The sequence below is a fragment of the Sminthopsis crassicaudata genome, chromosome 1 (genome assembly GCF_048593235.1).
Source record: "Sminthopsis crassicaudata isolate SCR6 chromosome 1, ASM4859323v1, whole genome shotgun sequence".
NCBI classification, from domain to species: Eukaryota; Metazoa; Chordata; class Mammalia; order Dasyuromorphia; family Dasyuridae; genus Sminthopsis; species Sminthopsis crassicaudata.
Genome location: NC_133617.1, coordinates 406,851,129 through 406,875,335, shown reverse-complemented (window position 1 = coordinate 406,875,335; position 24,207 = coordinate 406,851,129). Strand labels below are relative to the sequence as shown.

Sequence of the window (24,207 nt, the reverse complement as noted above, 5' to 3'; positions counted from 1 at the left end):
TTGAGAAATTATATGGATTTTAAGAAGGTACCTGCACTTCATGCCATTCCATGAGGAAGCTTTCATCGTAAAATTCGGTTCCAGTGGAAGCCAAGCCCATCGATGCTTATGATGCCAATGGCGGTTGACATGAAAGTTCAGTGTTTCTTTCTGGCAATCAGATTTCTTAAACATGCTGGGCAGCAAGCAACGATAATGTCACCATCAGGTTTTTTGAAACAAAGACCTATAAGTTTGTAAGACAAAATAATAGAAGAATATGGGCACATGGAAGGAAGGGCCTTTAACCTCCATCACCTTGATAAAGAGGGCAAAGTATCTATTTTAGGGAAGGGGAGGGACTATAGAATGCCTTGGAAAGAATCCTGTATCTAAAGCCAAAAAATTGAGGATGGGGTCCCTGTACTATCTTAACTGCTTTAGATCTTCTTTTACTCATGTGTAAAATGAAGGGGTTCAATTAATAACATCTTCAAAGTACTATCCAGCTCTGAATCTATGGCGGCCAGGTGGCAGAGTACATAAAACTTTGGACATGGAGTCAGCAAGACATGAATTTGAATGCTAACTCACAGACTTTGAAGATCAGTGACAATGAACAGTTAGTAATTTGACCTCCTTTCATCTTCAGTTTTCTCACCTATAAAATGGGCAAAATAATAGTGCTTGTATCATAAGGTTTTTTTGATGATCAATTGAGATAATACATTAAAAATTATTTGAAAACTTTTAAGGGTTATATAAATGCTAGCCATTAATTTTCCTATTGTTTGCAATTCTTAATTTTTTATATATGGAGCAAATGTCATAATATATACCTAGGCCTAGAGTCAGGAAGTCTTATTATCCTATTCTAGGTGACCCTAGGCAAGTCCTTCTTTCTTCAGTTTCCTCATCTGTAAAATGAGCTGGAGAAGGGAAGGGCAACCCACTCAGCACCTTTGCCAAGAAAACTCCAAAATGGAGTCACAAAGAATCAGACATAATTAAAAAATGACTGAGCAACAACTTCAAATGTTTTAAGTAAGACAAACAAAAAATTTCTAGATTGTAAATTGTTTTATCTTTTTGTAATAGAAAACTCTGGACTAGAAGGCAGGTTATCTGCTTCATTTGCTTTTAACTTGATGAATGTTAAAGATAAAGGCATTAGATTAGTTTATGTTTAAGGCCCTTTCCTTAACACTCTGTGAGTCTAGGGGAGAAAGCACTTTAGCTATCTAACAACTAAGAAAACATACATGGTTCCTAATAGCTGCCCTCCCAAAACATTTCTGAAATTATGTCCTTTATAAAATTTAGTTCATTTATTAAATAATTGGACCTATTAAGTAGTAAATTTGAAGATACAAAGGCAAAAGTGAAAAAAAGTTCCTGCCCTCAAGAAGCTTATACTCAATGAAGAACGATTCAATATGAATACAGATTAATCTATTAAAAAGGAGGGCATGAAAGAGAAAGAGTAGGAAAGAGAAAGGGAGGTAAGGGAGCATTCATTATGCATCTACATACCAAGTACTGTACTCAGGGTTTTACAAATATTTTCAAATTATTACAATCCTGTGAAGTAATTGTAATAACTACCCCCGTTTGACAGTTGAAGAAACTGAGGCAAAACAGAGGTTAAATACTTGTTCAGTACCACATCGCTACTAAGTAAGTGTCTGTGGATGGATTTGAATTCAAGTCTTTCTTACCTCAGACCAGAGTTTTATCCACTATGCCAGTTAGATGATTAGAGTTAAAAGAAACATCCAAATAAAATGTTCCAATAATATTTAAAATGGGAAAGTATGCTGTCAATATGAGAAGAGGTACAAAAAAGACTACATAGAATTTAACACTTAGAGATAATTTTTTCTCTTTTTTTCCTCAAGAATATTTTATTTTTTCAAATACTTGTAAAGATAATTTTTGACATTCATTTTTGTAAGACTTCATGTTCCAATTTTTTTCTTCCTCCCTCCCTTAGCTTCTCCATCCCCCCAAGACAGCATGTAGTCTGATATAGCTTAAACATGTGCAATCCTTTTAAACATATGCTCATATATGTCATGTTGTACAAGAAAAATCAGACCAAAAGGAGAAAAAAACCCACAAGAAAGGAAAACAAACAAATGAACAAAAAAAAATTATTACATTTTGTTCCACATTCAGTTTCTATAGTTCTGTCTCTGGATGTGAATGGCTTTTTCTATCCTAAGTCTACTGGAATCATCTTGAATTACCACATTGCTGACAAGAGCCAAGTCCATCACAGTTGATCATCACATAATCTTACTATTACTGTGTACAATGTTCTCCTGGTTCTGCTCATTTCACTCAATATTAGTGTCAGCTTATGTAAGTCTCCCTAGACTTTTCTGAAATCAGCCTGCTCATCATTTCTTATGGAAAAATAATATATCATTATATTCATATGCTATAACTTATTCAATCATTCCCCAAATGATGGACAGTCACTCAATTTCCAATTCCTTACCACTACAAAAAAGCTGCTACGAGCATTTTTGTACATAGGGGTTCTTTTCCCCTCTTTTATGATCTCTTTGGGATACAGACCCAGTAGTGAGACTGCTAGATTATAGGGTATTCATCTGGAGCTAAATCTTAAAGGAAGATAAAGATCTGAAAGGTGGTCAAATGAAGACATGTTTTGCAAGCAAGGAAGATCTCTTGTATGATAGAGGGTGGAAGGAAGTTTTAGACATTCTCAGTATTAGGACATTCATAAGGACATATATTTCATGAGGGCATGTGAGATTGGGGTGCAGAGAGAATGACTGCTGGGAGCCACATGCATGGAGCTGGTCACTGAACTACTTCTTTGGGAGCACATGAGGGCACCTGAGGAGGAAGAAGAATGCAGACCCAGATGAGAAAGAACCCTGGGCAATATCCATTGGAGATAGGCAGAAAATAGAGACTGATTCAGCAAAAGAGACTGAAAATAAGCAATTAGGCAAATAGAAAGAAAACCAGGAAAGAAGACTCACATAAAGTAGAAGGAGAAAAGAATACAAGAAAAGGGAGTGTTTAAATGTTGAAAGGTGTGAAAAGTCAAGGAAGAAGAAAGATAAAGTAAGGTGTCACTGCCTGTAATCATAGATATTTCAAACCCTGCTTTAAAGTTATCTGCATCATACTTTTATAATTATTTCATAACTCCTCAGGTAAAGTTAAAGTACTGCAGATATCATTTACCTGTTTTACAAACCATAGGCTCAAAGATTTTCAGTTGGAAGGGATCCAAAAGGTCATGTAGTTTGAGCCTCTCATTTTACAGATGAGGATATGTGAGCCCCAAGCTTGCCCATGAGCACAGAAGGAGCTGAAGGGACTTGCTTGGAGTTGTCAGATGACTTGCCTTTGATGACAAAAGTAGTTAGTATGAGTGGCTGCACTTATACATTGGTTTCTCTTGACCTTCTTACTATGTCATGCTTCTATCCTAAACATTTTTATAAGCAAGACTCAAGAGTTCACTGATGATGTTTGAGACAACTATTTCATTAAAAAGAGGGATTTACTATTACTTTCAGCACCTTAGAATATGTTTGAAAAGTGCCAATATCACAAGTCAGTTACTGGTGTGAAAGTAAGAAGTTTGTGATATGGAGGCAGTACTATTGTCATTTGATTTTACAATTATTCACTCCCATAAAAAAAAAAAAAAAGCACAACCCTGGCCCAAAAGAAAGATTTTTAAAAAATTATATTAAGATGAATAAAAATTAATTTTGTTTTGACAATTTTGCAAGTGATGGCATATACACAAAAGGAAGAATAGATCCAGATAGAAATATAAAATATATATCAAGAGTCTTCTTTAATAAAAACAGATGGGAGGAAAGTGTTAACTATCCTAAACTGTTACCTTTGGGAAAAAGTTAGATGGAATAAAACTCTCAAATATACACTATACAGTAGGGGATAAGGACGGTGATAATAATAGGGGCTAGCCTTGTTATTTCATTGGTAAAGGGAACATTAGAGTAAGGATATTCCATCTACAAATTCAAGGCAGCATTTTCTAGGCAATTCACTTGTTAGAGGGTTGTCTAGAGCACTGAGCCCCACAAGTGATTTCCCCAAGGTTGTGTAAAGTTTGTAACATGAGATTTGAATGTAGTCATTATAATACTTCAAGCATTAGTATTTTCATATTCAAACACATAGTGGTGTGGTAGTACCAGGGGTCCATTGTGATATTATAGCAAGAATAAGCAAGAAGACTGGATTTAGCATCAGAGGTCCAGTAAGTAAGAGACCCTGGTTCAAATATGGGCTCTACTACTTACTATTAGGCTGTGTCACTTCCCATCTCAGATACTCCATTTTCTCACCCTTAAATTAAGGGAGCTGGATTAGATGATCTCCTAAGTTCCTTTTCAATTTTAGATCTTATGAGTCAACAAAACTTTCAATTCTCATCCTTCTAATCAGTCTAGTGGGGGGGGGGAAGGAACGTTAAAATATTTAGAAAAATTAAAGAGAAAGAGAGAGAGAGAGAGAGAGAGAGAGAGAGAGAGAGAGAGAGAGAATATTAAAGGCAAGTAGTAATTTAAAACCAAAAACTACTGGGAAACCATTTAAATATTCAAATTTCTATGTTTGAAATAAAAGTAAGCCAAGTGAAAAATTATATCTCATTTATGCAACTGGGATCAGAAATGAAAAATGTTGAACGGGCAATGTTTTCTCAAATATTGTGGCTCCTAAATGCATGGAAACATTTTTATAAATAATATTTCCCTGCCAGTTGACAAAAAAAGAAAAAGGAAGGAAGGAAGGATGGAGGAAGGATGGAAGGAAGGAGGAAGGAAGGAGGAAGGAAGGAAGAAAGAAGGGGGAAGGGAAGGAAGGGGAGGGAGGAAGGAAGGCAGAGAGGAAGGAAGAGGGGGAAAGGGAAGAGGGAGGGAGGAAAGATGGAAGGGGAGGAGAGGGAGGGTGGAGGGAGGAAGGAAGGGAGGAAGGAAGGAAGAAAGGGGAGGGAGGGAAAGAGAGAGGAAAGGGGAATAGGGAGGGAAGGAAGGGAGGAAAGAAGGGAGAGAAAGAGGGAAAGAGGGAAGGAGGGAGGAAGGAAGGGGGGAGGGAAAGGAGGAAGTAAGGAAGGGAAGAAGGATGGGAGGAAGAGAGGGAGAGGGAAGGAGGAAGGGAGGGAAGGAGGAAGGGGGGAAGGAAGGAAGAAGGGAAGGAAGGAGGGAGAGAGGGTAAGAAAAAGGAGACAAATAGAGAAAAGAAATTCCAACCAGTATTAATACACAAAAAACCCCCAAACATTTCAAATAATAGTATGTTTTAGTTTTTTTGATCAAGGCTTATGATTTCATCAACAGAGGGAGCAGCTCCTTGATTAACATTTCATCTTCTATTTAAAATGTTAGAAAGTTTTCTGGGGGCAATGAGAGAAGAGGTTATCTAACTTGCGCATGACCATATAGTTAATGTTGTATTACTATTAGTTTAAGGCAAAACTTGAAGCCATCTTCTGAATCCAGTCAGCCTTTCATCCACTACAGCATGTTATATATATACATATATATCTATCTTATATAAGAATAAGTTAAGAGAGTGGAAAACTGAATGTGCCATACTATTTTACCACTACTCTTGATCACTCATTTATATAATGCTTTCAAGGTTTACAAAAGATATACTATGAAAGCTCATTCCAGATAAGTAGATCAGCAAATATTCCACAAACTACAACATTCAGGACTTCATGCCCACAAACAGCAACATTAAATTAAAAAAAGAATTCATGTAGACCATAAGAAAAATGCAAACAACAGCCTTAGGTCAGCTTAACTGGAACCGTTGTTCGCTGACCTTCAATTTCACCAAAGAAGTAAAATTTATGAAAAAAAATGGAGGAAGGAAGAAAAAAAGACAGGGTTGTTTAATGAAGTGGATAATTAAACAATGAGAAGTGTTGGAAAAATTCTCAAACATACAGAAAAATAGGCTCTTAAATAAAGATCATTATTAGCTTAACAAAGCTCACAGAAGCAGAATTTGACTTGGAAAGGACATTAGCAGCTATCTAGTCCAATGCAAACATGAAAAAAATAACCACTATCACATACTTGCCAAGTATTCATTCAGCTTCATCCTGATGACCTCCAAAGAGAGGGAACCCACAAAATCTCAAAGCAACGCATCCCACTTTTGGCTTTGTTCATTCCTGTCCCTCCCCTGGAAATTTAACCTAAATTTATAACTTTGTAGCTTTCAGTCATTGCTCAATTTGGCCCTCTAGGGTCAATGAGAGTCTCAATTTTCTTCTCCATGTGACATCCTTTCAAATACCAGAAGATAAGTGTCCCCATCCCTATCCCTACTCCAATCTCCTTTTCTTTAGGCTAAACAAGCCCAGCTCTCTCAACCAATCTTCACATGTTGATCAGTGAGCAAGTGCATCTGGGATGCTTTGTTAGGTATAAAAGAAAGGCAAAAAACGCCACCTCTGCTTTCAAGATTAATATTCTAATGCGGGGGAAAAAAGTACAAATAATTTTGTATATACAATGTAAATGGGGGGATATATATATGAGCAAGATCAAAACCTCACTAAGACTTTTGAGATACTTTGATCTCTCTCTCTCTTACACACACACAATGGAAAGTATCTTAGACAAAAGACACTAGAAGTAGTGGGATCAAGAAAGGCTGTTTTCAGAAGATAGGATCTTACATGAGTCTTGAAGAAGGCCAGAAAAACCAAAAAGTAGATGTAAGGAGGAAGAGTAGTCAAGTGAAAAGGCAGTCAGGATATGGAGCAAAATGCAAAGAATAGTGAGTAGAGCAATATAACTGATATTTTTGGGGAAAAGATCAGTTGTGGGAGGGATGCATATGGAGTAGTGAGGGATGTGCACAAGAATTATCTGGTAAAATCAGGTAGTGATGAGTGAATTCAATTGTAGTAATCAATTGAGTTACTTTCCATTTTCAGTGTGTGTGTGTGTGTGTGTATAAGACATATGTGGTGGCCAGATGGCTCTTCCATCCATGGATTTCATCACGTAATTCAAGCTATCTTTGGGATATTTAATAATTCAGAGTTTTTCAAATTAACATTTGACCAACACCAAAGATTTTTTAAAAAAATATGGAACCAAATACCCCCTTCCTTAACAGTTCCCCTCCCATCATAAATAAATACCATTCTATATTACAAATTGAGTTTACTGAGGATCAAATCATGTCAGATAATTCATCTTTCACAGAAAATTTATAAGACAAAGGACAAAATAAGGTAATATATGGATCACATAGTATACCTTCCTGTCATTTTGATAAGGACCAATTTCTAAGTCCTCATTTGCACAAAGTCAATCATCAAATCCTCCTGATGCCAACCTCTCACTAATTAACCTGTTAATGAAATATATATGTACATGTACACAGAATCTACCCATCCACCCATGCATATGTACATCCCATTACATACAGATGCCATTATTCATGCAGAATGTTAACTAAAAATATATAGAGAGATCTAAGTGGTAAGGGAAGGAGAAGACAATCATCATTTATTAAGTGCCTACTATGAGTCAGACACTGTGCTAAGGACTTTACAAATATCACCTTATTTGATCTTTGCAATAACTTTAAGAAGTAGGTGTTCTTACTCTCCCCATGCAGTTAAGGAAATTAAGGAAAAGTGAAGCTAAGTGATTTGCTTAGGATCACATGGCTACTAAATGTTGTCTGAGACCAAATTTGAACTCAGGTCTTCCTAAGGTCTTTCTAAGATGAAAGCTTGAAAGACTGATGAGTTGAGACTAATAAGAGAACTCAAAGAGACAATGTGAATCACCTTTATAATTAATATGTTGCTATTATCAATGGAAGATATATTGGGAGAATAAAAGAATAAAAGATTATTCAAGTAAAAGTCATACTTTTATGCCACAAGTCAACAAGAACAACACTATTCTAAATGAAATCAAAGAGCTCTCTCTGTTCCATTTTTGTGAATGCTCACCAATAGAATTTTAGCACAGGAATATTTATTCCTAAGAATAGAGCCTTCTTAATGCATAATCCTGGGAAAAATCACTTATTTATCTCAGTTTCCTTAATTGTAAAATGGGTGGTGGTGGGGTTTAATAACAGCACCTACCTGTAAGATTGTAGTAAGAATCAAATGAAATAATATTTGTAAAATGTGTCACACAGTGCCTAGCACATAGTAAGCACTTAACAAATGCTTGTTACCTTCTCCCCCTTTTACTGTTATTGTAAAAGCTTGTGCTTATTATTATTTTTTAATATCCACTAGAGATTTACATGAACTGATGATAAGCAAAATGAGCAAAGCCAGGAGATCATTATACACTTCAACAACAATATTGTATGAGGATGTATTTTGATGGACATGGCTCTCTTCAACAATGAGATGATCCAAACCAGTTCCAATTGTTCAGTAATGAAGAGAATCAGCTACACACTGAGAGAGAACTATGGGAAATGAGTGTGGACCACAACATAGCATTTCTACTCTTTCTGTTGTTTGCTTGCATTTTTGTTTTCCTTCTCAGGTTTTCTTTTAATCTTCTTTCTAGATCCTATCTTTCTTGAGCAGCAAGATAACTGTATAAATAAATAAATAAATAAATAAATAAATATATAAATAAATAAATAAATAAATAAATAAATAAATAAATATATATTGGATTTAACATATACTTTAACATATTTAACATGTATTGGACTATCTGCCATCTAGGGGAGGAGGTGGAAAGAAGGAGGGGAAAAGTTGGAAAAGAAGGTTTTGCAAGGGTCAATGTTCAAAAACTACCTGTGCATATGTTTTGTAAATAAAAAGCTATAATTTAAAAAAAAGAACAGAATTAAACCAATATAAATAAATTCAGCCTAAAAAAAAGAGTTTAAAAATTTAAAAATATCCATTGCAATTAATTTCCCCAGAAAACCTATGAGGTATTTCAAGAATTGCCATCCCCACTTCAAAAATGAAGAAACTTTGGCTTAGAGAGAGTAAGTGAATTTTATACTTATTCAAACATTTAAGTATCTACTTCCAATTGTATCGGATATGGAGGATGATTGAAACAAAAGAAAACAAAACTGAGTAAAACATAATCCATGTTCACAGAACTGCCAGACCAATGTCCAAAATAAATATAAGAATCCAAATTATTATTATTATAAAAAGACAACATGCTAACTATAGAAGAAAGGTACAAAGTATTCACCTACAATCAGAGCTCTAAGGAAACATGTTCTAAATCAGGTAGAGAATAGTTACAACATTTAAAAACTGTGTCTCTGTTTAGTATTCTACTCCTAAGGGAACCATGTGCATGAGAGATTCTACTTTAATTATGGCATACATGATTGGAGAGGGATGGGGAAAGGAGTGTCTAAATTTTCAGTTTCAAAAATCTTGCATTCACATTATAGAATCTGGCTGAGCCAGAATTTTCATGTGCTTGCCCAAGGTTCTAAATAGAGACAACAATCCTTAGAGAGACAGGGAATTAACCTGAAGATTAAAACTCAATTAATTAATTTTGATTATTATTCTCTAACGTTGATATTAGCTGAAGTTTAGTGTTTTCCATTAAAAATGAACAACTCAAATGACAATATAAGTTTAATGTACAAGCATGGTTATTAATTTTTTTTTGTAGTTTGTCTTTTTTCTCTTCTTTAAATTCCTTTAACTTTGGAAAATATCCTTCTGTGAAGTACCAAGGTCGTGGGGCAAAAGAAAGGCACAAGAAAGATGAAGGAAATAGGGCTGAAGGAAATAGGGCTAGAGAAAAGATTGGCTTCTACTCATAAAAGAAAGGAAAGAAAGAAGAAGGAAATATCCAGATTGGCTAAAATAGCATCCAGGAAGAAGAGAAGAGAGGACTCTTACTGAACTTGCTGATTGCCTTAACCTCCAATCTGACTGTTTCAGCATTAGGAAGAAGTCTGCAACAGCTTGAGCAATTAAAACTCATGTTTAAAAAACATTAATCTCCTCTATTTCTTTAAACAAACCTGATTTTAGGCACAGCTCAAAAAAGACCAGGAAAGGAAGAAGAGATGGGGACATCAAGATGCTGGTCAGAAATTGTAGCCACAAGATTTGTTCTTAAGAAAAAGAGTTTTGCTGATTTACTTTGAGGACTTTACCAAAAATAATTCCCAATCACTTAAATGTATTCCCTAACAAGTTGATAAGATCACTCACTTTTTAAAAGAAAGAACAGTAGTTGTATAGAATTTTATCCAAACTCTGGAAGGGTGTATTTGGATTTAAGATTACTACTTGACATTTCCTCCTTTTGACATATGATACAAATGCTAATTGAGTGTATCAGCATTTCACAAGAGCAACAGTTGGAAGATAAGTAGAGAAACAAACAAGTCTACCACGAAGCCAAATTCAGTAAGAGAGTGTGTTCCGTAGAATAACTGAGCTAGCAGAGAGAATTTACCTACAGTGTAAACAGTAAACAAGGCAGAGTCAGATAATTTCCACTCTTGTGCCTCTAACCACCTGAGATTTCCTTGGTGTAGCTGCTACCTCCACTGATACAGATCTCAAGTTTTAAGTAACTTTTAATATCTTCAAGGGGAGCTAAAAATAAGATGATGATCCTGAAACCAGCCCATTTAGAGATGAGATTTTCTGAACCTGGTTAGCCAGGTGCATACAATGTTTGACTCTAAGCTTTTCTTGCTCGGGAAGACCTGGAAGCTCCTATGATTCACTGGTTCCCAAATTGGTTCAACTTTAATATCCGGGGTCACCTGAATCCCCCCAACACACACACTCCCACACAATGAATCATCACAGGGGGTATTAGATGACCTCTCTCTACTACAACAGATCTCCTAAAGCGGGAGGGAGGGAGTAACTCAAAAGCAATACGTGAATTCAGGTAAGAGAATATATATTTCATTTTTCTTGCCTTTCTTCCCTCTTTGCTTCCGAGTTTTCAGCCAAAGTGACAGTCAATGGTACGAGAAATTAAACTATTAAAAAAGGCAGATTTTGAGAAAATAAGTTGGGTAAGTTTTCTATGGGAAGCTCCATTTCTCTGTAAGTAACTCGGAAACACACATTTCCACGTTTGGGTGAAGAGGGCGCTTTCTTTATCAAATCTCAGTCCCCAGTGCTTAGCAAAGTGTCTGGCTAAAATTAAGTGCTTAATGAGTGTTTGTTAACTGATGGGACCGACAAAAGAAAAAATAAAGATGCGGGAAAACACCCATCTCCGAGACAAGTTCCATCAGCTAAACCTTTCAAAGGGCTTCATCATTTCAGCTATAAAATAGGTTTTAAGCAGAAAACACTAGAAAGTGCACTTAGAAAAAGCAGCCTGAAGGTGAGATTCCGTTTGTACTGTGCATCACATAAAAGGCCGGGCAAGTGGGATTTCGCTACTCCGAGAGCGCCCAGAAAAACCCAGCAGAGCTAGAGAAAGCTGCAGGAAAGCTCCGACTTGCACTTTTTTCCAAGAAAGCAAAAACCCACTCTTCTCCCATCCCCCCAGGGAATGAAGGTTACCTGGGGTAAACACGTTGGCTTCATGGGGCGCAGAATGCGACCGAACCCTTTACCACCGCGCAGCTCTTGAGAACCCACTACAGTGCACACGCCGTGGGAAGGGGGCTTGCTGGTGCTGTGGCCACTGCTATCCTTTCCGCTGCCCGCTGTGTTTCATACAGGGAATCCTCCTTTTCCGAGATCCAGGCAACTTCCCTCAACACTCCACCTTTTTCCTTTTCTTTTTTTTTTCTTCTTCTTCCTCCTCCTCCTCCTCCTCCTTGCCTCTCCCACCTCTGAGGAGGGGCTAAGAGCCAGAGGCGAGACCTGGGGTGAGGGCGCCCTCTGGTATCACTAGAGCAAAGATAGATCTCTCATTCTTCCTGAAACTCCTCGCAACACAGAAGGGATATTTCACAACCGCCCGAGTACATCCGTTGTCTGCTGTAGTCATCGCCTCAGTTCTTCCTTCTCTTCCCTCTTTTCTCAGTTCCCTTTAGCTTTCATCCTCCCATAAGAGCCATCTAAATGTACAAGAGAAAATGGAATATTTTACCTCCCCCCGCTTAACAAATGTTTTTCCGTTTCCCCATCCAACTCCAGGTGCAAAAGGAGAAACCTAAATTCACACCAATTTTTGTCTTCTCTCCTCTTCTTAGGACAGTGGTGATAAGTGGCAACAGATCAAAGAACGAAATAATCAATACAAATAACTGAAAGGAAGCATTTCTGTGAAATCCAGGCAGCAGGTGTTTTAAATACCCTATATTAAATCAAACAGTATAGGCGATCCCCCAGATTTCAAAGCAAAAACCGGAAAGCCTTCATTCTCCTGACTATAAAGCAAAGATAGGTTTCACGGCTTTAAAAAGCATATAAATGCCCAGGAATTTTCTATAGATTGTTATCTTTTAGATGATTTACAAATATATATATATATATTCCCTCCTTAATACATGGAAATCTTATTCATCATATTTGGGCATTTAAAAACAACTTTTCCTTATGCAATCCGGAAAGAAAATGACACATTTTCACGATTACTATTAACTCTATATTAATGTGCCACAATTCTAGAAATGAGGTGGTCCAACAGATAGATCTTGGAATCATAAAGATCTGAATTTAGAGAAAACTAGCTTTGCGACTCTGGACAAGACACTTAGTATCACTCAACTTCAGTTTCCCTTTTTGTAAAAGGAGGATAATAATAGTATCTCTCTCACCAGGGCTATTATTAAGATTCAGGTGAGAAATAAGATGACAAAGTACCTTTCAAATCTTAAAGAGCTATGTAAATATTAGCTATTATTAAACCAGAAAAGCCTCATACTATTAAGACCTCAAGTGGATTTTTTAAGAGCAAGAGATACAATGTAATACTGCTTTTTATCTGTGGATTTTCCCATATCATTAAAATAAAAACCATATACCCCAAATAAACACAGGATATGCTGTACAGTTAAATAGCTATTTACAGTAATATTACTCAATCGGCATCTGACTATGCAAATTCTTTTTGAATTATTCTTAGTCCATGAACAATTTTTATTTCTACCTCCTTCCTCTACTATTCAGTATAATCTTAAGCTGAAAAGACTTAGAAATGATCTGATTTTAATTTATTTTTAACTGATTTTTAATTTATTAAGTAAAATAATCAAGAGGGTAAAATTATCATAAAAATATCTGTCCATGTATACATATATTGTATTTAACTTATACTTTAACATATTTAACATGTATTGGTCAACCTGCCATCTCGGGGAAGGGGTGGGGGGAAGGAGGGGAAAAGTTGGAACAAAAGGTTTTGCAATTGTCAATGCTGGAAAATTACCTATGCATAAATTTTTTGTTAAAATTAATTAATTAATTAAAAATATATCTGTCCATTTGAAGAGGTATTTTGGAAAGTTTCTAGGCCTAAAGTCAAAAGAAACTGGCCTAAAGTCCAGCTTTTCTACTTACTAGCTCTATGACCATGGATAAAATATTGAATTTCCATTTCCCCTTCTGTAAAATGGGCATAAGAAGTCATGTCATCAGTTCTCTTCAAAAATGAAGAACCACCACCAACTACAAAAACAACAGTAACAACAAAGTTGGGATAAGAATACTTGTTAGTTATATAAATGAGAATTGTTTTTTTTTTCTTATTTCCACGGGGAAAGAAACATGTTGGAGATGCATCATTCTGCTAATTAAAATGTATTAAAAATAGAGGGCAAAATGCTTTTGATGGGAGATAAATGCTTAATGTTCTTTGGTATTTCAAACTAGAATCAAAATTAATTTATAATTTATATATTTATACTGGCACCTTGACTCAGGGTATTGAATTTTAGGGGGAAATGTTTCTTCCCCAAGTTGTCAGAGACACTTTGAAGTGATCAGTAAGGCAATACTATTTTCATAATTATACTAACACATTTTAAGTTATAATACAGCAAATATTAATAATAGAACCCAAATAAACAAAAATTCTTTGGGATCCTCAATAATTTTGAAAAATGTAAAGGAGTCCTGAGACCAAAAAGTTTGGGAATCATTGGGCTAGCTATCATGACATTCCAACATATACAATTTGAAGTACACCTACCAGGCTACCTTGTCTAGGCCACTTATCTCTAAGTCAAGGAAGAAGGAGGATACTGCCGCCTCAACAACTTTCCCATTACTTCAACTCAATTCATTTTTCCTCCTTATTCCTTCTCTGAAAATGTGGGAGCAAAAAGAGCTGTATCTCAGATCTTTGGAGATTTAGGTTCAACCTTCTAGAAGACAAGGCTACTCATCCTTTAATACAATCCCATGTGACTAGGACAGATTGCACAAATCAGGGGCTTCCAAAAAAATCATCTGTAGCACAATGGGAAAACCAGTGCATGCTAGCCAAGGAAAGGTATTTGACAAGAATATTATGAAGGACTAAAATTATATAAAGAGAATCCTCTAGTCATAGTATATTTGAATTTCAATATTTGAGGAAGTTCTTCAAAATATACTTGTGGGCAAAATGGAGAAATGGAAATTGGCTAATGTGATATAGTTAGGCAGGATTCAGAATTGTTCTCAGAGAATACAGATATATTAGTCTGGGAAATGTTGAATAAAAGGACAAAAGATTCAGACTTTGACTCTGTTTTATCATCAACATCTTTATCAGTAACATGACTGGAGGCATATATGAAATACTTAATAGATTTGTGTTGAAAGGAACCTAGAAAGATAAGTTAACACTGGATGAAAGAATTATAGTCTACATGTTATTTTTGTTGTTATTGTCCTTTGTTTTCGAAGAGAACATCGGAGAAGTGATACCATGACATTTAGGTGAGTTGGACTTAAGTGAGAAAGTGTTGTGCAAAGCCACCTAACTCTGCTCTAGAGCCATCTGGGTCCCGTGGCCAGATATAGAAGAGGATAACTGGGGATGACTTTGGATGCAATAGGAGACTTTGGCCTTTTTAAGTTTAAGTCTTCAACTGGTCTTAGTATGATTGAGGTCACACCCATTCAGAGATTAAGTAGCAATTGAGGCAAATGGCCTCTTTCACCTAGTCAAAAAAAAAAAAAAAATCTAAATAATAATTAAATCTGGGAGGAGAAGTCCTTCAGCCTTTTTGGCCAAAACAGAAATGATTGCTGTTTACATTCACTCTGAGTCAATCAGAACTCAAGCAATGACCAAGGGGAGCTATACTACAACTGGATAGAATAATAGGCTGAAGTTAATAAAACAGTCAGTTAAATGTGAAAACCTACCCTCAGATTAAAAAATCAGCTGGACAAATATAGAGCAGGGTGAAATGGTAAAAGATTTAGTAAGATTATGATCTGTGACAGCCAAGAGAAGAAATGCAAAGTAAAGCTGAATTCATTTTTTTTTTTAAATTCAACTAGCATTTTATATAACACATTTAAGTTTCTAAAGCGCTGGATAGACATTTATCCTGTTTGAGCCTAACAACAATCATGTTGTGGAGCAGATATTCATATATATTATTATCCCCATTTTCTGGAAGAGGACACTGAGTCCCAGTGGCTCCTGGTAATATAACTAGTGAGTGTCAGTCTGAGTCTAGCTCTCTTGGGACTCCAAGGCCACTCTGCCTCTAATAATCTCAAATGTTGGAAGCAAAGTAAGCAATTCTCTTTCCATATTATGATCTCCTCAGACCACATGTGGAATGCTATATCTAATTCTGAGTGTCACATAAGAGGGATATTGATGAACTAGAGCACATTTAGAAGAAAACAATCAAGATGGGGAGGATTCCCAAAACCATGCTATGAGAAGAATCAGTTCAAGGGACCAAAGGTGTCTGTCCTGGAGAAGAGAAAACTTAATTAAGGGCTAATAGATATCAGTCTTTAAGAAAACAAAAAGTTGTCAAAGAAATGAGGAACTAATTTGTTATGCTCAACCAGAGAGCAGAAATAGTATTTGTGGGTGGAAATTGCTGGGAACTGGATTTTAACTCAACATAAAGAGAACAAATACAACTTCCTAAGAATTAAAACTATTTTGAAAGGGGATCTTTAAGGTAACAATAATAATAACTTAAAATTATAAAAGTGTTTTAAGATTGGTATAGTGGTTTACATTATCTCACAGTTGATCCTCACAATAACCCTATGAGATAGGTGTTTATTATTATCCCAATATTACAAATGAAGAAATTGAGGCTCAGGTAAAAATGACCTGGCTGGGGCCCTACAGCTCATGAGTGACAAAGAGGATCCTCTTGACTTCAAGTTCAATGATCTACCCACTATGCTACAGAGTTCATAAGATGTTTTCTCAGTGAATACTTTTGAGGTTTTGGAGAAGTAGTTGGTTTAATTGACCTTCCAGGTCACTTTGAACTCTACTCTAATTTTCTTTGTGAAGTAGCTATGAGGGGAGATAATTTATATTTGATTTTGCAGAAATGGTAAAGATGTGGCAACCTGAAAGAACGCACATGACCATACTTGCATTTTGAGGAAAAGAAGCATCAAATAGGGAACTAGGTAAAGAAATTGATAGACTGTTGGTTTGGAGTCAGAAAAACTCTTCTTTCTAACTTCAAATCTGGTTTCAGATACTTATTAGCTGTGTCACCCTGGAGAAGTCACTTAACTCTGCCTCAGTTTTATCATCTGTAAAATGAGCTGGAAAAAGGAAGAGCAAACCATTCCAGTACCTTTGCCAAGAAAATTCTAAATGGAGTCAAGAGAGTGAACAATTACAACATGAAAGACTGTTCAGACGTTTGATAGGTGCTATAACTTCCTTAATCTGCCTTTATGAGTGCCTGATTTGCAGATAATCATGTAGACAACCAGTGAGTATCCTTATTTTATTCCTGATCTTAATGGGAAAACTTTGAATGTATGTCCATAAATTATTCTAGCTTTTAGATTAATTTTTTCTGATTGATTCTAAAAGCATTTCTGGATCTTTCATTGTCTCAAGATTATTATTATAAACATTAATTACCATGAGACAATAAAAAGAGAATATCTTAATAGAAATAAGGCTTGTGCCTTTATCAGTATAGGGAATTATATAGATGAGGAAATTTGCTCTACTAATGCACATTGATACCTTCTCTCCACTTAACTTAATAAGTATCCCAAAACACTCAGGTTAAATAACTTGCCCAACATCACATAGAGAGTATGTATTAAAAGGTAGAACTTTGCTTAGGTCTTCATGACTCTAAGGCCAGCTCTTTATCCACTAAGCCACACTGGTTTTCATCATCTTAGTAAATTCACTAAGATTATATTTGGTTGCTTACCCCATTTTACCATAGAGTTATTATGGCTTCTCAAAGGCTATGCTAAAAGAATGTAAGTTCCTGTGGTTCCTAACCATTGCTAAAGACTTCAGTTACAACATATTGCTAAACTGTATGTATGTCTTTTGAGGAAGAGCTTAGATAAGCTTTGAGATAAGCAATGAGTTTATTCATTATACTAACAAATGATGAATATTTGGGGATATAGGCACTAATCAGCAACTGTGTACTAAAGCATGGATTAAAATCTTCATCACAATTACAGATCTTTCAGAGTATAAAATTAACAATGAGTTTTAATGATCAAATATGTCAATACTCCAAAGAGCTATGATTTTGTTAAAAGTGCATGTTTTCTTTCTGCATGTGCATATCATACTTCCATGATTTGATCAATGGCTTGCAAGAATTTTTGTGACTAGAAAATTCATCACTCTGTGGCCAGTTTGGTTACTAGACTATTTAATTTTAATTAGAATGGTTTCAGACAGAAGATGTTAAGGGCTGGTGCCAGGACTACACCTGCAATTTTTCCATGCTGATGAGAGCTGCCAGACTTTTTGTTCTCTTGATATAACTTTTGTGATCCCATAGTCACCTCTTTGCCATTTGACTTCATTGAAATAGCAATGGTAATGATTGATGCCTTAAAAATCAAAATAGAATACAGGAAATTTTAAATCATTCTAGAAATGTTTAACAAAATTTACAGTGAAATGGTTTATGACTGGAAGGTTAAGACCATTTCTTAAAAAGGAATTATGATAAGCACAAGATGGGAAATATGACTTCAGGAACAAATGGTAAAAATTCACTGGTAAAATCAATATTTGTACTACTGAGAAAAGTTTTATAAATAATTAGCCAGAAAGGAATTAGTGAGAAAATAAAACATTAACATAATATTAAATGAAAGAAAAGTTCTATGGAATAGTATCCAATAGTCATTAAGAATATAGAAGAACAACAGAAAAAACAAATCAAAAAGATCATGACTCAAACAGAAAACTATCTTAAATGACCACCACTATGTCATTTAGAAAGAGATTCAAATGCCAAATATATAAAATGCAAAAAAAGTTTTTGAACTTGAACATGCCATAGTGGTTAGATTTCTAGACTTGGAGCCAGAAAAGCCTAAATTCAATCCTGCCTCATGGACTTAGAGCTCTGTGTCACTAGATAAGTTATTTAACCTCTCTGAACCTCAATTTCCCCACATATCAAATAAAGTGATTAAGCTCAGGGGCTCTTACAATCCTTTTCCATTTCAAAATCTATGATCCTACCTTCAGTATTTTAAATTTTATTTTTATTAATATTATAATCAGAAGCTGAATGCCATCTTAAAATCATGGTATAAGGGAATTCTATAAGTTAAGTGCTAAGTTATGTGGAATAGATGATAAAGATGATAGTTCAGAGACTGTGATCTGAGTGATCAGGAAAGAGGGAGGGCTTAATTATTATAATATTAATCAATTATGTTAATTATCATTTTAATATATAATTATTATTACTATATTACTTTACTGCATGCCAAATACTATGCTAAATAATTTTAAAATATTTATATTATTTAATTTAATCCTCACAATCCTGAGAGATATGTGCAATTTTGCCCTATTTTACAATTGAGGACACTAAGCCAAACTGAGATTAAGTGACTTGCTCAGAGTTACATGGCTGAACCAGATTTGAATTCAGTCTTCCTTATTCCAGGGCTGTACATCCTATCCATTGTATCACCAATTTATCTCCCCTATGGGAGGATGTAAGACTTAAGATGGGTCTTGAAAAATAGGTAGGATTTTTTGTGAAGAGAGCGGGGAGGTGAATTTTCAAAGCCAGAGCAACAGAATGATCAAAAGTAAGAAATACATAGAGTGGCTATGTGGCCCCATGAATAGAGTAACAGTCATGGAATCTGAAAGACCTGTATTCAAATCTAGACTTAGAGACTTGATACTAGCTGTGTGATGCTGGACAAGTTACTTAATCCCAATTGTTTTGTTGAAAATAAAATAAAATAAAAAGTACAAAATTAGCAAAGAATTGTAGGGAGGGCAGTGAAGATTGCACCTAAATGGAAAGGAGGGCTCAAGTTGGAAAGTCCTAATATGGAGTACCTTGAAATATGGAATAAAGTTAGATTATGGAATATCTCAAAAGCTAAGCAGAAAAATTCAGACTTAATGAGTGTAGGGACTTGATTTTTAAAAAAAGAAGGTGCATTGTTCAAACTATAATAAGCTAGTGAGCTTTATTTGGATTTCCCAGTAAAATTATTAGGTATTGTAACAGATATGGTAAATGAGCATTTAAAAAGGGAAATAGTCATCACCAAGAGCTTATAAGATTTCACGAGTAGTAAGTCATGTTAGACTAGTTTTACTTTCATTTTTCCTTTATATTCCAATACTTATTCTTATATTTTATGTTGATATTGTCTCAATCACCATTGCTTCCCAGTTACTTGCTCTTTTTAGCTTCCATGACTTTTGTACCACCTTGGCCATGTATAGTATCACACCTTGAATCTCATCACCACAAAGGCTCACAATCAAGAATTCTAAAATTCCTTTATCTGACTGTGACCTCTCCGAAATTTTTATTCCTTCAAAATTCATTCTGCCAACAGTTCTGACAAAAATTGTGGCATTTAATGAACCGCAAGCTCAATATGAGTCAGCAGTACAATTTGGCAGCCAAAGAAGTGAATGCTATCTTTGCTTGCATACCAGGAATACGGAACTAATAGTGTCAGTGTACTCTGAATTCACGGGAACATTAAGCTGCATTATGGGCACCACAGTTTACAGAGGACATTGATAAATTGTAAAGTATACAGAGAAAATCAAGTTGTTTGGTAAAGGGGCTTGAATCCATAACATATGAGATTTGGGTGAAGAAATTGGGTATGTTTAGCTTGAAGAGGACTTCTTGAGAGGAAACAAGCATTTGAAGGATTTTTAACTGGAGAAGGGATTAGGTTTGTTCAGTTTGGAACATAGATGGCAGAATCAGCAATAATGAGTAGCAATTTTTTAAGGAACAGATTTAGTTTGTCCAAAAGTGGAACAGGCTACCTCAGAAGATTACACCCTTCTTGGAGGTCTTTGAGCAGAGACTGGATGACTACTTTTAAAAGTGTGTTATATTGGGGATTACTTACAAATTTAGGTTGTACATTTGGCTGCCGAGGTCACCTTCATTCTCAAATTCTGTCATTCCTCCTCAGTTTGATTTCTAGTCCCTCTACCTCTCAAGTATTATCCCAGGCCACTCTCCCTGCTCTGACTTCACTTTCCCACCTTTCCAGTCCTGACGTTAAAATTAAGCAGTTCGGTTATATATACTATACTATTTTTGACTTTTCAATTCCCTTGTCTTGCTTATACTTTTCCAAACCTCATCTCTGCCTTTATTCCTATCATAGCTAGGCTTAAACATACACACACACACACACCAGTTTCTACTACGTACTAGATACTGTATTAAGAGTTCAACCAATATTATCTCACTTAATCTTCACAATTACCCTTGGAGGTGGGTGATGTTATTATTCCTATTTTATAGACAGGAAAACTGAGGCAGACAGAGGTTAAGTTGCTGGCCTAGTGTCACACAACTAGCAAGTGTCAGAGGCTGGATTTGAACTCATATCTCCAGGACTTCAGACCTAGCACTCTGTCCATTGTTATATCTAACTGCCAATTATTTCTTGTTTCTCCTCATATGGTTATGAATACTAGTGAAAGGTATTGGAAGAAGTCATGTAACTTTTACTAACTGATTCTACTGCAAATTTCTAATACCTAATATCATTGTAGCAAGGAAATCCTTCAAGTCCTCCCTCATTGAGTTTCTATTTCATTCTGCACAGAGGCTGCTCCAAACCTTCTTCTTAGCTCCTTGGTCTTCAAAAACTACTTCTCCAACTACACAGCAGATGACCTTGCCTCATTACTTTACTGAGAAAACAAGCTATTTGGCCGAATTCCTTCTTGTCTCCAATTCTATATTTCAAAATCTCTTGACATGCTTTCGCATTCTCTTCTTTATTCTCTGATAGAGACTGCTCTTCTCACCAAAACCATCCCCTCTACTCATGTCTTTGATCCTATCACCACCTGTATCCTCCAGGAATTTGTTCCACAATTACCTCTCCTCCTAATTTTCAATCTCTCCCAATCTACACTATCATTCCTTTCTACAAATATACTCAGGTCTCCTCCATTCTTAAAATAATAGTGTGTGTGTGTGTGTGTGTGTGTGTGTGTGTGTGTGTGTGTATGTGTATTCTTATTTGACCCTACTATCTTCTCAAGCTATCTTTCTACATCTTTTTTTTCCTTTTGTTGAGGGATAAAGCACCCCCACAACATTTGGGGGTCCTCAGGTCGGTGTTGCAGATATGTGAACAAATTCGCAGACCCAGTCTCCAAGTTAAAGGGGCAAAGGATTTATTGGGCCAGATTCCAGAAGACATTAACAAGGGATCTAGGGAAAGGAGATAGCTGTATAGGGCAAAGTTGGTCATATTACTTCATATTACTAATTTGCTAATATTATGACTTTTACAAGTAGATTTGAGGGGTGGTCTATTCACTATTGTCTCAAGAACTTGCTTATCACTGACCAACGGATTCTCTATCTGACAGTCAGTAATGTTATAATGTTTTAAGTTATTGACAGACAAATTGTTAGAATAAGAGCATCTTAAGGTTAGAGAGTCTCAGGATCACTACTATATCTTCTCTAAAATCTAAGGGAAGAAATATTATTATATTCCCCTACAATTATTGACAGACAGGATTGTTAGAACAAGAGCACTCTTAGGTCAGAGAGCTTCAAAATCATTGCTGTCTCCCCTAGAAGCTATATTACATCTCTTTCACAGCCAAAAGCATAGAAAAATCCTTTTTCCTCTCTTAGTCACTTCAATTTCTTTGCAATCAAACTTCCAACCTTGTCACTAAACTGATTTCTCTAAAGTGATCTCTTTGGGGACTGCATGGCATGACTTTTCCCCAGCCCTTTTCCTTCTTGACCTCTGGGCAGCATCTGAGACTGTTGACCATTCTCCCCTCCTGGATTTTGTGACATACCTGTCAGTTCTTCTATTTGTTAACCCCTCCTTAACCTTAGTTCTCTTTGTTGTATCATCATCTATATTATGACTCTTCAATGGCAGTCAGTACCTATGAAAGTTCTGTCTTGGACTCTTTTCTCTCTCTCCACTTGCATATACACACATACACAGACATAGACAGACACACTGACACAGACACACACCCCTTCTCTGTGACCTCATCAGTTCCATGGGTTTAATTATTATCTTTATGCATCTTTATCTCAGATATTTGCATATCTAGTCCTAGTGATGTGACAGGTCTGGGACATGGTCTACCAGGTATTCCATTTGGCTCCTCTTTGAGTTCACTGATTTCCACTCTCTTTGGACCCCTCTCCCTCTTGAGTTCCTGACTTTACTTCCCTGAGAAACCCCAAAGTTGTATTTCCCTTATAAAAGCTCTGCTTATGATGAAGATGTTTTGCTAAGTTCTTTTTAGAACTAAACCCAGTATGAGGTTATTCTCTCCCCTTCCTATCCCCTCTCCCTCTCTCCTCTTTCCTTTTCCCTTTCTCTCTCTCTCTGGCTCTCTGTTTGTCTCTGTATCTCTCTGTCTCTAGCTTTCTCCCCCTCTCTCAATGCTTTCCTTCTAATGGTATCTGCTAAAATCCTCTATGAATCTAATCTGCCAGTCAGTAGCTACCTCATGGAGTATTTCATTTCTCCTATTCTTCATTTCATTGTGCATTCCACTGAGGAACTTGTATGTTCTCCTACTTTATTTTATATTTACCATTCTTGGTGTCTACTGTAACCTATTCCCCTAAATAAACATGCCTTTTGCCAAAGAGAATGGCTATTGTGAATTTGTCACATGTTTATTTCGAACTAGGAATTGCTACCCTGACCTCATCATTAGACTTACTCTGGAACTCAACTTCACATTACTGATATTTTGAATTGGATGTCTCTTAGGAATCTCAAACTCACATTTAGTAAATGAATGTACTACCTTTTACCACCCCCCTCCAAAATACTTTTCTTCTGAACTTTCCTACTTATATTGAAGGCAACACCATCATTCTAATCACCCAAATTAGCAAAACTAGAGTTAGTCCTTACCCCCTCTCCCAGTCAATCTTCAAGTTCTACCAATTCTATCTCCTCAACTTCTCTCAACTCATATGGTCACATCTCCCCAATTTCAGACCCTTCTCTCCCCTTAATTGAATTTTTTACAACAGCCTCTTAATTGTTCTCCTTGCCTCATCTCCTCTCTCTAGTATACCTTCCAGTTGCCAAGATCAGTTTCCTAATGTGTAAATCTGACAATACCATTTCCTTGCTCTGTAAACTCCACTGATTTTCTACTACCTCTAAAATCAAATATTAACTTCTTTTGACATTTAAAATATATTTCCTCCACAACAGAATTACCTCTAGGATCAGAAGCAATGCAGAACTACTCTGACTCTCATTGATTGGCCAAAAATAGGTCTCAGGCCAAACCCCAAGTGGTCATTATTTGAGTCCTGATTGACTCAGAGGATGTAAATACCAATCATTTCTGTTTTGGCCAGAAACCCCGAGGATCTTCCCCTCCCAGATTTAATTATTATTTATTTAGATTTTTTTTTTTTAAGTAGGTAAAAGAGGCCATTCTTTGCCTCAATTGCTACCTAGCCTTAGTCACTGAATATATGTGGCCTCTATCAAATGGAAACCCGTAAAAGACCTTCGCTTAAAAAGGCTAAGATTTCCCATTTCATCCAGGACCATCTCCTCTCCAGCCGATCTATATCTGGCCACTCATCCCCAGATGG

At 36.0% G+C, this 24,207-nt stretch overlaps 1 protein-coding gene and 1 long non-coding RNA gene across 6 annotated transcripts in view; one reads left to right on the top strand and one right to left on the bottom strand.

Annotated features, from left to right (window-relative positions):
* Positions 1-22,576, bottom strand: part of GCNT1 (glucosaminyl (N-acetyl) transferase 1) — a 28,302-nt gene extending 5,726 nt beyond the window's left edge. Inside the window, exons 1-4 of one of the 5 annotated variants that reach the window (XR_012484475.1) lie at positions 22,419-22,433; positions 11,540-12,042; positions 3,205-3,367; positions 32-226 (exon numbers count right to left, since the gene is read on the bottom strand). The gene's annotated coding sequence lies outside the window, so the exon portion shown is untranslated. Of the gene's footprint in view, positions 1-31; positions 227-3,204; positions 3,368-11,539; positions 12,043-22,418 lie in introns of those variants that run through there. The other 4 variants (XM_074280097.1, XM_074280096.1, XM_074280099.1 and 1 more) reach the window with 4 other exon arrangements.
* The window catches only part of LOC141549993 (uncharacterized), a 58,910-nt gene continuing 45,056 nt past the window's right edge, over positions 10,354-24,207 (top strand). Inside the window, exon 1 of the long non-coding RNA XR_012484478.1 lies at positions 10,354-10,910. This is a non-coding gene — a long non-coding RNA (uncharacterized LOC141549993). The remainder of the gene's footprint in view (positions 10,911-24,207) is intronic.